The 13,837-nt window shown below is 38.8% G+C and overlaps 1 protein-coding gene across 1 annotated transcript in view; it reads right to left on the bottom strand.

Annotated features, from left to right (window-relative positions):
• Positions 1-13,837, bottom strand: part of LOC124612362 (PWWP domain-containing protein 2B-like) — a 210,812-nt gene that overhangs the window by 93,552 nt on the left and 103,423 nt on the right. The gene's annotated exons all lie outside the window — the stretch shown is intronic.

The following is a 13,837-nucleotide window of genomic DNA, read 5'->3' as shown; positions in this document are numbered from 1 at the left end:
CACGAAGTGCAGGATTTGTATGCAGGTCTCCCGCTCACTAGGCAGATGCACTAACCACTACACCACCCTGGGGCACTGGTTTTACACAACTCCATAGACAAGGGAAGGGAAGCAGTGGTTGGGAAGGGAGTGAGACAAGGTCGTAGCCTCTCCCCAATGTTATTCAATCCGTATGTTGAGCAAGCAGTAAAGGAAACAAAAGAAAAATTCGGAGTAGGAATTAAAATCCATGGAGAAGAAATAAAAACTTTGAGGTTCGCCGATGACATTGTAATTCTGTCAGAGACAGCAAAGGACTTGGAAGAGCAGTTGAACGGAATGGATAGTGTCTTGAAAGGAGGATATAAGATGAACATCAACAAAAGCAAAACGAGGATAATGGAATGTAGTCAAATTAAGTCGGGTGATGCTGAGGGAATTAGATTAGGAAATGAGACACTTAAAGTAGTAAAGGAATTTTGCTATTTGGGGAGCAAAATAACTGATGATCGTTGAAGTAGAGAAGATATAAAATGTAGACTGGCAATGGCAAGGAAAGCATTTCTGAAGAAGAGAAATTTGTTAACATCGAGTATAGATTTAAGTGTCAGGAAGTCATTTATGAAAGTATTTGTATGGAGTGTAGCCATGTATGGAAGTGAAACATGGACAATAAATAGTTTGGACAGGAAGAGAATAGAAGCTTTCGAAATGTGGTGCTGCAGAAGAATGCTGAAGATTAGATGGGTAGATCACATAACTAATGAGGAGGTATTGAACAGAATTGGGGAGAAGAGGAGTTTGTGGCACAACTTGACGAGAAGAAGGAACCGGTTGGTAGGACATGTTCTGAGGCATCAAGGGATCACAAATTTAGCATTGGAGGTCAGTGTGGAGGGTAAAAATCGTAGAGGGAGACCAAGAGATGAATACACTAAGCAGATTCAGAAGGATGTAGGTTGCAGTAGGTACTGGGAGATGAAGAAGCTTGCACAGGATAGGGTAGCATGGAGAGCTGCATCAAACCAGTCTCAGGACTGAAGACCACAACAACAACAACACAGACAACCCGGCACACCTCCCTCCTCAGCCCAAATTCCCATTCATGCGTCAGCCCACTCAGTATTCCCCCTAAACTTGAACAGCTTTGCAGAAGCTCTCCAACTGTATTGGAATAGCACCCCAGCATTGAACACAACTGGGAACTTTATAAAATGACTTGAAAATATAGCTCTTCGGTTGCACAGGTAAAAATTTCCAACTTTACCTAGGTTTCAACTGCTCTAAGGCAGCCTTCATCAGAAGTAAAAAATTTTTACATTACCTATAACAGAGTTTTGGAAAAGTAAAGTTGGAAATTTTTACCTGTGCTACCGAAGAGCTGTATTTTCAAGTAATATTATAAATTTCGTCTACGGTTGCTGCATTATTGGCCATGTTCAAAATTGTAACAGCTGGGAACCCTGAATTTGGATTAAGGAGGGAAGCATGCAAGGGTAATCCATGCAGTTGTGCAAATCCACTGTGCCAGGGTGGCGTAGTGGTCAGCACATCTGCCCAGTGAGAGGGAGACCGAGGTTCGAATCCTGGCCTTGGTACAAATTTTAATTCATCACTTCAATTTACATACATACATCATAGATGTTTGACACCTGAAAAGGTCTCTGGAAACATATAGCTTCATTTGAGAAATATTAATGTTCTAAACTAAATTTCTTTATGAAGAGATGGCATTATTCACAAACGGTATTCATACCAGAGATAGATGTGTTAACATCAAAATACACGGGGAAGTAAAGTTATACAAATTCAGTGATGACTTAATTACCTTTTATAATTTTGAAAACAGAGAATCAGCTCTCAGAAAAATAAGGAAAAGAAAAATACGAATGGCAGGGTTATGTAGAGGAGAATCCAACACAGCACACAATGCTGAATAAAAATACTAATGTAACTATGCAGAATGTTTTTGTGTGAAAGGCCGGTTGGCATTAAAGTGTCAATCACAGTAATACCCATTAACTGTGCTGTTATTTATTTACTTTCATCTACTCCCATTTCCCTCCCTTTTAATGAGGTTCTCTCTATCATTTTATATGTAACATTATCTCTTTTTGTTTTGAACACTACACCATATCTATCTATCTATATCCATACCCTACAAATCATCATGAAGTGCATGGCAGAAGGCATGTACTAATGTACCAGTTATTAAGGTTTCTCCCTGTTCCATTCATGCATGGAGAGCAGAAGGAAAAAAAACAGTCATTTGAATGTATCTGTGCATGCTGCAATTATTTTAATCCTATCCTCACGATACCTACATGAGCCATAGCAGGGACTTCCTCAGGATAGTTTACATCTACCTTCAAGAGTCTGCCAGTTAAGTTTCTTTGGCATCTCTGTGACTCCCATGGGTCAGACAAACCCGTGGCCATTTGTGCTGCCCTTCTCTGTGTACATTCAATATCCCCTATTAATCCTATTTGATAGGCATCCTACACACTTGAGCAATATTCTAGAATGGGTCACACGAGTGATTTGTAAGCAATTTCTTTTGTACAGTGATTGCATTTCTTCAGCATTCTACAAATATTACTTAAGTCTGTCACCTACTTTATCTGTGACTGACCCTATGTGATCAATCCATTTCAGATTCCTACAAAGTGTTACACCCTGGTATTGTTATGAGTTGATTGATTCCTACTGTGATTCATTGATATTATAGTCATAGGATACTATGTTATTCATTCTCACATTTCTGCACTTTAAAGCAAGTTATCAATCTTTCCTGCACTTTGAAATCTTATCGAGATCTGACTGAATATTTATGCGGCTTCTTTCAGACAGTACTTCCTTATAGATAACCGCACCATCTGCAAAAAGTCTGAGGTAAGATTCTACAACAAATCGATGTCAAAGAAACTGGATGGTAAATTTGTAGATCACTTCTACTACCCCCTTCTTGTAGGCAGGTGTTATCTGTGCTTTCTTCCAACTACTGGGCATGGTTTTTTGTTCACGGGATCTACGATAGATTACACTAAGAAAAGGGGGTAACTCAGCCACAGATTCAATACATAATCTGACAGGGATATCTTAGGCCGCTGGAGCTTTCTTCAATTTTAATGCTTTAATTTGTTTCTCAACACCACTGACACTAATGCCGATTTCAGTCATCTTTTCAGTGGTGAGAGGATTAAACTGGTGCAATTCTCTTTCAGCTTTTGCTTGCTACAATTGATTTCAGTTCCTTTTTCATTCGCTAGGGACTGGACACTAACTTTTGTGCCACTAGCAGCCTTTACATCCAAACAGAATTTCCTTCGGTTTTATGAAAGATCATTTATGGGGACTGGTCCAGGAATACCAGGGGAAACCTTGAAAAAATTGTCAGTTTTCTAAACAGTGTAACTCAAAGAGTAAGATTTGTAAGTTCATACAATGGTTACCATCTTTTAAGACATCTTTTGGGAACATTTTTATGTATGAACCACAGCTTTAGCTCTCACAGTTTTTTTAATTGTATTTTTTTGTTTCGAGTGAAATAAACCATGCTGATTATTTATCTACATCATAGGTACATGTTACTCAAAATACACACACAAAGTAGAAGGTTTTTTTTTCCCTGTAAATTCTTTACACTATTACCATTAAAGCAGACCAATGAAAAGATGGTGCTGTCATAAATTAAGGTACAAAAACATTTTTTTAGTATGATATCAAAAATTTTGGAAATGAATTCTGGGTTTTTCTTCAAAAAAGCATTTTACTTTCTAAGTTAAGTCACAAGAGTAGTCTACTTTTTAGTTAAGTATGTTTTAAGACAGTATACAAAATTTCAGCTCTGTATCTTTAATAGTTTTTAGTCCAAGTGTACCAAAACATAAAATAATTTAAGTTTCAAAAAAATTGAAGTTAAAGTTAAAACTTGCTTTTTCTATTAAACTGGCATGGCACTAATGCATCCCAGGTCCATATTCATCTTGTTTCCTGTGTTGTTCTTTCTCCCTTCTCTTTCTCACATTTCTTCTTATTCTTGCTTGGTGGCTTCCAACACTGATTTTTTTGCTTCAGAGTGTCTCCTTCAGTCAATGGCTATTAGAGCTCTATGCACATTTAGTACTCCCATCAGTTCCATAACATTAAGCCTTGACACTGCGCTATCATTGAAACATAGAACAGCCTCTAGCACACCTATCTTCAAAGTATATAGTCCTACTAGAACAGTTTTTGGTATCTGTTCCCATGTACAATTGTTGAAACTTTCATTTGGATTTTGAGTCCTACCATGTAAACATTTCTCTGATAATCTTGTGTCACTAAGATCCCTACATAAAGGTTTTATAACTCCCATTATAGCAAATGGCAAAGAATGTTTATGGTTGTAGGTCTCACCTTAAGTAACAGCTCTCTGGCAGCCACACCATGAATCACTGTCAAGTGGGCAGCGTGCATGACATGAGCTGTCATCTGTGGAGGATTTATGAATGAAGGTAGCCCATAGTGACTGTATCATTCCCTCAAGGTAATTTTTATTCTACGGCTTGTTCGTAATAATACTGTAACTTGTTTATTTCTTCATCTGTAAGCCAACCATGTCCACTAACGCACTTACCATCAGCTAATTTCTCTTCAAGTTCCTCAATCTTGTGTCTAAACTTCACTGGACATATCCACCACATCCCATTTTTCCAATTTTTGTGTCAGCGTAAGGTTTGGATTCACATACTTTTTGGTACTGTTTTGAGTCTACATCTCCTAGGAAAGATGTATAGATCACCATACTTCTTCACTGGCCTGTAAAATATCTTGACAACACTTGCAGATTCCATCCCTCCACTATAAGCATTAAAATTAATCAAGCATCTATTATTTTCAGTTCCACTAGTACAGCCGTGACAGTACTTGGTAATACATTCCACACCAATGATTCTACCATTGTACAAAGAGATAGCTGTCACTACACCATTTAGGAAACTATGGTCTCTTCGTTGCCAGAATGCATCCAGGACTGCAGACATACGTGCATTGTTATCATTCATGTCTACACTTTCCTGAACAGCATTTTTCATACTATCATTTACTACTTCTTCTAAAGTCTGTTGAATAATTTTATTGTACCTATCAAACCTTATAGCAGGAGGTAAGTCCATATGAGCACAGAAAATTTGTGCACTTCTGTACACTTTGCCTATACACCTCATAGCATATGCAAGTTTAATATTTGTGTTATACACTCTATGTTTAGCTACACCGCAAGTATAGCCACATTCGCTTATATCTCAAAACTTACAAAAATTCTGACTTTTGATGCACAACCTCTTCTAGCACATATTCCCTCATCTACCTTCGCACCACTATTACCACATTCCTTACACTGCATTGCTTTGTTTATGGGTTCAGATAGAGCAGAGAATTCAACAATAACACAACCTGAAACAATAGCTGGCGTCTCTATATTGTCGACATTAATACTGTCAAGCCCATGTCCAAATATTTCAGTTTGAGCTTCAAAGCACTTGGAGTAATTGAAGCTGATTCATGTGTTGTATCACATTGTATTTTCGTATTAGCAGAGTTAATCCATACGGTGAACCGACTTCCCTAAAATTTATGTTGTTTAACACCGAACTCCTTAATTCTTCCCATTGCTCTCAAGTGGAATAAGAAACTCACGCACGCAGTTACTGCACTGCAAACAAAATATTTGCGCCAAAACAGCAGTAAACAATGACTTAAATCTTTGCATAAACAAAAGATAAGCCACTGTAATACTTTCGCAGTTTAGCCAACTTAAGGACTAAAAAGTCATAAAAATGAAACAAGTAACAGCAAAACTTTATATTTAACAGAGCTGACTGTGTGCCATGGGGACATCGTGGTGCGTGCAGCCACTTTTAAATTCCTCTAATTTTGGTACTTTCTGTGGTCCATTTTCCTGGAAGTAAAGTACTTCTTGTTCAGAAAACTACTGAGAATTTCTTATGGCAAAAATTAAAAAATCGGTTTTTTGACAGTTATTCACCTACAAGTCCCCTTAACCATACTTTGCTACAGTTATCACTGAAGGCTTCACGCTTTGCTCTCTTGACCCTCTATCGAGGGTACTATGTTTCATTTTGCACCCATTATGTGGCAGTCTCTGTTTCTTTACTGTTACTGTATACATGTAGTGACCCTCTCATTATGAACTATTCTACTGGGTATGTATCTGTCTAGAGCACGGCCAATTATTCTTTTAAACTTGAGCCATAGTCCCTCTACAATAATACTAACTTCCCGACTGATCACCGATCACAGCAGCATCAAACATTCAATGATGCTTGTGCTTTCAAGAATACTTTGAATGTTATACTGGGACAGAATACAGATCCCTCCCCCCCCCCCCCCCCCCCCCCCCCATAATTGTATTTTATGGTATAACGTACCACAGTTTGCAAACAAATATTATTTCACCACTGCAGTATCAAACAGTACAAGGAATATAGTGGTCAAATAAAACAAAAAATAATCCAAATATACAGATAAACTGTTGTTACCATTTGAACAGAGGAAAAATTATTTGGTCAAATGTGTTGTTGTTGTTGTTGCTGCTGCTGCTGGTGTCTTCAGTCTAGAGATTGGTTTAATACAGCTCTCTATGCTACTCTATCCTTTTCACTCTTCTTCAACTCCGATTAACTACTGCAACCTACATCCTCCTGAATCTGCTTAGTGTATTCATCTCCTGGTCTCCCTGTACAATTTTTACCATCCAAGCTTTCCTCCAGGACTAAATTGGTGATACCTTGATGCCTCAGAATGTGTCCTACCAACCAATTCCTTCTTCTAGTCAAGTTGTGCAACAAATTCCTCTTCTCCCGAGTTCAATTCAGTACCTCCTCATTAGCTACGTGATCTATCCAGCTAATTTTCAGCATTCTTCTGTAGCAGATTTCGAAAGCTTCTATTCTCTTCTTGTCTAAATTATTTATCACCCGTGTTTCACTTCCATATGTGGCTACACTCCATACAAATACTTCCAGAAAAGACTTTCTGCCACTTAAATCTATACTCGATCTTAACAAACTTCTCTTCTTCAGAAACGCTTTCCTTGCCATTGACAGTCTACATTTTATATCTTCTCTACTTCAACCATGATCAGTTATTTTGACGCCCCAATACCAAAACACATCTACTACTTTACATGTCACATTTCCTAATCTAAATCCCTCACAACTGCCTGATTTAATTCAATTATATTCCATTATGTTGATGTCCATCTTATTTCCTCTCTTCAAGATGCTGTCCATCCCATTCAACTGCTCTTCCAAGTCCTTTGCTGTCTCTGACAGAATTACAATTTCATTGGCAAACTTCAAAGTTTTTACTTCCAAAGTTTTAATTCCAACTCCAAATTTTTCTCTCATTTCCTTAACTGCTTGCTCAATATACAGATACAATAACAGCGGGGATAGGCTACAACCCTGTCGAACTCCCTTCCCAACCACTGCTTCCCTTTCATGTCCCTCGACTATTATAACTGCCACCTGGTTTCTGTACAAATTGTAAACAGCCTTTCGCTCCCTGTATTTGACTCCTGCCACCTTCAGAACTTGAAAGAGAGTGTTCCCGTCAACATTGTCGAAAGCTTTCTCCAAGTCTACAAATTCTAGAAACGTAGGTTTGCCTTTCCTTAATCCATCTTCTAAGGTAAGTTGTAGTATCAGTATCGCCTCGCCTGTTCCAGCATTTTTACGAAAACCAAACTATCTTCCTTCAGGTCAGCTTCTACCAGTTTTTTTTCCATTCATCTGTAAATAATTCGTGTTAGTATTTTGCAGTTGTGATTTATTAAACTGATGGTTCAGCAGTTTTCACAGTTGTCAATGCCTGCTTTCTTTGGGACTGGAATTATTATATTCTTCTTGAAGTCCGAGGGTATTTCGCTTGTCTCATATCTCTTGTTCATCAGATTGTAGAGTTTTATCATGGCAGGCTCTCCCAAGGCTATCAGTAGTTCTAATGGAATGTTGTCTACCATGGTGCCTTATTTTGACTTAGGTCTTTCAGTGATCTGTCAAAGTCTTCTAGCAGTAGTATATCTCCCACTTCATCTTCATCTACGTCCTCTTCCATTTCCATAATATTGGCCTCAAGCATATCACCCTCGTATAGACCCTCTATACACTCCTTCCACCTTTCTGCTTTCCCATCTTTGCTTAGAACTGGTTTTCCATCTGAACTCTTGGTGTTCATACAGGTGATCTTCTTTTCTCCAAAGATCTTTCTAATTTTCCTGTAGGTACATTTCTCCTGTAACCATCCCTGCTTAGCCATTCCGCACTTCCTGTCCATCTCATTTTTGAATTTGATATTCCTTTTCACCTACTTCATTTATTGCATTTTCATATTTTCTCTTTTCATCAATTAAATTCAATACCTCTTCTGTTACCCAAGGATTTCTACCAGTCCTCATCTTTTTACCTATTTGATCATCCTCTGCTGCCTTCACTATTTCATCTCTCTAAGCTACCCATTCTTCTTCTACTGTGTTTCTTTCCCCCATTCCTGTCAATTGTTCCCTTATGCTCTCCCTGAAACTCTGTACAACCTCTGGTTTAGTCAGTTTATCCAGGTCCTCTCCCCTTAATTCCTACCTCTTTGCCATTTCTTCAGTCTTAATTTACAGTTCATAACCAATAAATTGTAGTCTCTTTGCCATTTCTTCAGTCTTAATTTACAGTTCATAACCAATAAATTGTAGTCTGAGTCCACATTTGCCCATCTGCCCCTGGAAATATCTTACAACTTGAAAACTGGTTCCTAAATCGCTGTCTTACCATTATATAATCCATCTGGAACCTTTCAGTGTCTCCAGGCCTCTTCTATATATACAACCTTCTTTCTTGATTCTTACACCAAATGTTAGCTATGATTAGGTTATGCACTCTGCAAAATTATACCAGGCAGCTTCCTCTTTCATTCCTTACCCCCCAGTTCATATTCAACTACTACTTATCCTTCTCTTCCTTTTCCTACTATCGAATTCCAGTCCCCCACTGACTATTAAATTTTCATTTCCTTTTGCTATCTGAATAATTTATTTTATCGCATCATGCATTTCTTCAATCTCTTCATCATCTGTGGAGCTTGTAACTACTGTGGTAGGCTCGGGCTTCATGTCTATCTGGGCTACAATAATGTGTTCACTATACTGTTCATACTAGCTTACCCGCATTCCTATTTTCTTATTCATTATTGAACCTTCTCCTGCATTATCCCTATTTAGTTTTGTGTTTATAACCCTGAATTCACCTGACCAGATGTCTTGTTCCTCCCACCACCGAACTTGACTAATTCTCACTATATCTAACTTTAACCTACTCATTTCCCTTTTTATATTTTCTTAACTACCTGACCAATTAAGGGATCCGACATTCCACACCCCAACCCATAGAATGCTAGTTTTCTTTCTCCAGATAATGACGTCCAGAGATACAAATGGGGGACTATTTTACTTCATATAAATATTTCACCCAGGAGGAAGCCATCATCATATAACCATAAAATAAAGCTGCATGCTCTTGGGAAAAATTACGGCTGTAGTTTCCCTTGTTTCAGTTGTTCACAGTACCAGCACAGCAAGGCCGTTTTGGTTAATGTTACAAGGCCAAATCAGTCAACCATCCAGACTGTTGCCCCTGTAACTACTGAAAAGCCTGCTGTCTCTTTTCAGGAACCACACATTTGTCTAGCGTCTCAACAGATACCCTTCCATAGTGGTTGTACCTACGTACCGCCTACCTGTGTCGCTGAGGCACCCAAGCCTCCTCACCAACGGTAAGGTTCATTTGGCCGTCAAATACAAACATAAAAGTAGGCCCTACTTAAACAAAACTCAGGCAATGGAGCAATAATATGTAACAAAGAATATTAAAGTTTTTTTAAGGCTTCATAATGAGGCAACTTATAATTTAGTGTCAAAGTAGGGAGCACAGATGTAATATTCAGTAAAAAATTATTAAATGCCATCAGACAATGGCTGCAAAGAAACTCAAACACATTATCTGTTAAGCAACTGTCAAAAAATTTATGGTCTTTGAACAGCAACCACAGCTACTGAAAGATTAATCTTATGAATGGATTTCCAGAGGTCAATAACCAAATCATTACACTCTGTGGAAATATTCAGTTGGATGAAAACATTAATGATACTTATACAGGATGATTTTGCTAGAAGGCAATGAACTGCAGGCAACAGTCCCTGGCGTTATAAGAAGCAAAAGAGGTTGTATGGACATATGGCCAGAAATGCTTACCAATTAAGAGTGGAGATAAAAGATATTTGACAATGTAGGTTTTAATGATTGAAATGGCACACCTAGCAAGTGAGAAAGTTTTGCGTGTACTGTGTTTGTAGCTCTACACTCAAGAGGGCAGTAACGTTGCCCAACACATCTGCGTGCTCCAAACTGGTACTAGTGGGAATCTACTTTATTGTTGTTGGCAGCTCATTATGTTGTGGACACGTACAGCGTAGTGTAACATTCAGAAATGTTGGCCCAGTGCACCAACCTGGAACAGGCCTACACGGCCTTAACATAGGAAAAGGCAAATGGTAATGAGCAGACAGCAGCACGACTGTACCAGGAAAAGTACCCCTGTTGATAATAACTGCACCATAAACTGTATACAATAGCATTTCATCATCTGTGTGAGGCAGGCGCATTTACAGGTATGGGTAACCGTGAAAGGAATGGATAACCATGAAAGGCAGATGTTCCCAGTACGCAGACAAGCCTTCGAGGAACGGATGTTTAGCATGAGCACTGTAGGATATAACCCCAGTATCAGCACTAGGCAGGCTTTCTGCCAGTGTAGACTAAGTAATCCTTGATATCTTTTAGTTGTAGAATCTCAAAACATGTTCTGAGCTCAAACAGAATGATGTATTTCCACACCAAGCAGCACATTTTCCGAAAACATCAACCATGCAAAACCCAACTCAAAATTTTCACACGACATATTGAAAGCTCCGGAAATGCAGATTTCCGAAAAGCATTCGACTCAGTACTACTCCTACATTCACTGTCCAATGTACGATCATATCGGTTATCGAAAGCAATTTGTGTCAGAATTAAGGACCTTTTTGGTAAAGATGATGCAGCAGATTATCTTGGACGGAGAGTCCTCATAAGATGCAGAAGCAACTTCATGTGTGACCCAGGGAAGTGTGTCGAGACCCTTGCCGTTCACGTTATGTTTCACTGAACTCTTGGACAAATAATCTCCGACTTTTTGCGGATGATGCTGTTATCTATAATGAAGTACTATCTGAAAGAAGCTGCATAAATATTCAGTCAGATCTTGATAAGATTTCAAAGTGGTGCAAAGACTAGCAGCTTGCTTTAAATGTTCAGAAATGTAAAACTGTGCACTTAACAAAATGAATAAACATGGTATCCTATGACTATAATATCAATGAGTCACAGCAGGAATCGGCCAACTCGTGCAAATATCTGGATGTAACACTTTGTAGGGATATGAAATGGAATGACCACGTAAACTCAGTCGTGGGTGAAGCAGGTGGTAGACTTTAGTATATTGGTAGAATGCTGAGGAAATGCAGTCAATCTACAAAGGAGATTGCTTACAAATCACTTGGGTGATCCATTCTAGAATACTGCTCAAGTGGGGGGAACTTGTACCAAATAGGACTCACAGTGGATATCTAACGTATCCCGAGAAGGGCAGCACAAATGGTCACAGGTTTGTTTGACCCATGGGAAGGAGTCATAGAGATGCTGAAGAAACTAAACTGGCAGAATCTTGAAGACAGACAAACTATCCCAAGAAAGTCTACTATCGAGTTTCAAGAAACAGATTTAAATGATGACTCTTGGAATACACTACAATCCCCTATGTATCATTCACAAAGGGATCGTGATGGTAAGAGTAGAATAATTACAGTACGCACAGAGGCATTTAATCCGTCATTCTTTCCATGCTCCATATGTTAAAGGAATGGGAGGAAACCCTAACAACTGGTACAGTGGGAAGATGCTCTGACATGCGCTTCACAGTGGTTTGCAGGGTATAGATGTATATGAACCTTCCATCTGTGAGCTAGGGAGAATCCCTACAGTGGTGGCAGTGAACCATCAGTAGCAATTCAGTCCGGGTGTGGGTTATTTGTAACTGCCTTGTGGGACCAGTCATCATTCCACAACACTTTACAGGTGAGGCGACCTGCACTTCCTGCTGGTCACCCTGTGTTTCCCGTTGGAAGGCTTGCACTGACAGTACGAAGGGTAATGTGGTTGCCACATGATGGAGCTACAGCTCACTTTTGCATTTTCATGCGGAGGATCTCAACATCTACCCTGGTCAGCTGATTACATAAGGTAGTCCAGTCACACGGTCCGCCTAGTCATAGGACCTTGAGCGTTTAGATATCTACCTCTGGGGACATCTGTAAGAAGTCATCTGTCCTGGATATGCAGGTACAGAAACAACGCATTCGTGCTGCCTGTGACACCGTTTTTACAGGATTGCACATTTGAACATGTCTTTTAGTCACTGCTGCACCATGTTTGTGCACACTTAGAGGGCCATGGGGATCACTTTGAGCACCTCGTCTGAGGGTGGTCACATCACAGCATGTCGTGCAATGCACTGTACTGTACGAGCACGATGAATTAGTAAATACCCTGTAACACAGACACCATGCATTTCCACCCCTGAGGTATTTTCTTTTTTCTCCTCCTCATCCTCTCAGCGATTGTTTTGTTTTAGTTTCTCCCCATTGAGCAAAATTGCCATTTATAAATGTAGTACAAGAATGGCATGTCTATAACTGGGGACTACATATTTATTAATAAAGATTTTTCAACACCAGTATAAGGAGAAGGAACAAATATGATGTTAAGCTGCAATTCCCAACTGATAGAATCTACTTCTGAAAAGGAAATTACTTCTGCATGTATTTTCTCCATTGCCATCAAGTTAAAGGCAGATGTACCAGTAAATCACATAATGAGAAAAAGAAAACAATACTAAGAATTTCCATAAAATAAGAGTAAATTTATGATCAGGATAGATTATAAATGTAGGTCTGGTTCTCGGACAATTCAGGACTGGTGTCATGTAGGGTACGTGAATGACTAACCTGATGAAATACACAATCACTTGGATCCTTCCAAAACTGTTTCAAAACACATTCACCGCATTATGGACAGAACTGCTGCAAACTGTCTGTATTTGACCACTCTAAATGCGTGCACTGCAGGTAGTTATGGTAATGCAGAAAACTGAACAGAACGTTTATTTTCAATAGTACCTCATTTCATTTACACACAGTGTCACCAGTGATAAATAATTTTTAAGTATTCTAGGTATTTTAAGCCATATAGCAAAGTGTCCGACTTACAAGCTAAATACTCCTCTTCAATATTTGAACATATTCTCATCTGGATGTATTTTGCAATGAAGACTTACACGATATTCTTACTGTAGCTAAAGTGAAAGTCTGGGTCAAACAAATACTTCCAAGAAGTATGAGAGTGAACTGGAACCAATCTTTTCATTTCCAGCTTCCATAACACCACACTAATGGCCTCGTATTGTTTGTGGGGATTTTGATGTAGATTTTCTGAAAGAGTCCAATAGAAAGACTAACCCTGAAGTTTTACTTAATTCTTTCAATTTGACATCAGTTATCGATTTTCCTACTTGGATGGATCAAGATAAATTTAATCAAATAAAAATTTTTCCTGTTAAGAATGGTCTGTCTAATCATGATGCACAGCTAGTTACAGTATATGACATAGCTCCATACAGTAATGCAGAACAGTCCTCCAAAATGATGCACTCA

The sequence above is a fragment of the Schistocerca americana genome, chromosome 4, assembly GCF_021461395.2.
Source record: "Schistocerca americana isolate TAMUIC-IGC-003095 chromosome 4, iqSchAmer2.1, whole genome shotgun sequence".
Lineage (NCBI taxonomy): Eukaryota > Metazoa > Arthropoda > Insecta > Orthoptera > Acrididae > Schistocerca > Schistocerca americana.
This window is presented reverse-complemented; position numbering and strand designations above follow the sequence as displayed.